The sequence below is a fragment of the Pongo abelii genome, chromosome 19, assembly GCF_028885655.2.
Source record: "Pongo abelii isolate AG06213 chromosome 19, NHGRI_mPonAbe1-v2.0_pri, whole genome shotgun sequence".
Classification (NCBI taxonomy): domain Eukaryota; kingdom Metazoa; phylum Chordata; class Mammalia; order Primates; family Hominidae; genus Pongo; species Pongo abelii.
The window spans coordinates 43447332-43448975 of NC_072004.2; positions in this window are offsets into that span (position 1 = coordinate 43447332).

The window sequence follows — 1644 nt, forward strand, 5'->3', positions numbered from 1 at the left end:
TCCATCTCCACACACCAGCCACCTTTTTTTTTTTTTTTTCAGAGACAGGGTCCTCCTCTTTTTTCCAGGCTGAAATACAATGGCAAAATCATAGCTCACTGCAGCCTCAAACTCCTAAGCTTAAGTGAGCTTCCCACCTTAGCCTCCAGAGTAGCTGGGACTACAGGGGCACACCACTATGCCTGGCTAATTTTTAAATTTTTAATTCTTATTTTAATTTTTGTTTATTTGTTTATTTATTTATTTTTGAGACAGGGTCTGGCTCTGTCACCCAGGCTAGAGTATAGTGGCGTTATCTCGGCTTGCTGCAACCTCTGCCTCCCGGATTCAAGCAATCCTCCCACCTCAGCCTCCTAAGTAACTGGGACTACAGGTGCATACCACCACACCTGGCTAATTTTTGTATTTTTTTGTAAAGAAAGAGTTTCACCATGTTGGCCAGGCTGGTCTCTAACTCCTAAGCTCAAGAAATCTGCCCACCTCAGACTCCCAAAGTGCTGGAATTACAGGCATGAACCACCACACCTGGCCTAATTTTTAAATTTTTTGTACAGATGAGATCTCACTATGTTGCTGATCATAGGTGTTAGCACCAGTCTAGACTGGCCAGTCAGCGTTTTTGTTTGTTTGTTTGTTTTAAGACAGACTCTCACTCATTGCCCGGACTGAAGTGCAATGGTAAAATCATAGCTCATTGCAGCCTCAAATTCCTAAGCTAAAGTGATCTTCCTACCTTAGCCTCCCAAGTAGCTGAGAATACAAGTGCATGCTACCACACCTGGCTAATTTTTTTTTGTAGAGACAGGGTTTCTTCATGTTACCCAGGCTGTCCTTGAACTCCTGTGTTCAAGTGATCTGCTTACCTCGGCCTCCCAAAGTCCTGGGATTACAAGCATAAGCCACCACATCTGGCCCAGCCAGCCACCTTTTATTAAGCATGTACTTTGTGCTTTGCAGAACAATAAGTAATTTGCATGTATCATCTAATTTAATCACCACACCTGTCTAAGAAATAGTTATTACTATTTAACACCCTTGCTTAAAAACCTATTTTCACTATTATAAAGATAATGCATCTTCACAAATATATTTTTCCCTCTCCTGTTAAATTATTTTTCTTAGGATAAATTTTAGGAAGCAGAATTACTAGGTTAAAGAATATAAAGATTTTAAAGCCACCAATAACTCTTTTTCTATTCTTACTTGGAGGACTTGTCAGTTCTCTTTCTTTATATTTAATTTTTCACGGTGGTGGGGGGTGGTCCTCCATTTTCTGATGTCCTGTCCATGAGTAGATACATGTTCCTGGAAAATAGTCTAGAATAGTAGTTCTCAAGTTCAACTGCACATTACAATTACCTAGGGAGCTGTTAAAAATATCAATGCCAAGGACTCTAGATATTCTGATTTAATTAGTCTAGGGAAGCATGAGCATAGACTTTTTTTGTTGTTGTTGTTGTTGAGGTAGAGTCTCACTCTGTCGCCCAGGCTGGAGTGCAATGGCGCCATCTTGGTTCACTGCAACCTCTGTCTTAAAAATGTCCACGCTTGGCCAGGTGCGGTGGCTCACACTTGTAATCTCAGCACTTTGGGAGGCCGAGGCAGGCAGATCACTTGAAGTTAGGAGTTTGAGACCAGCTTGGC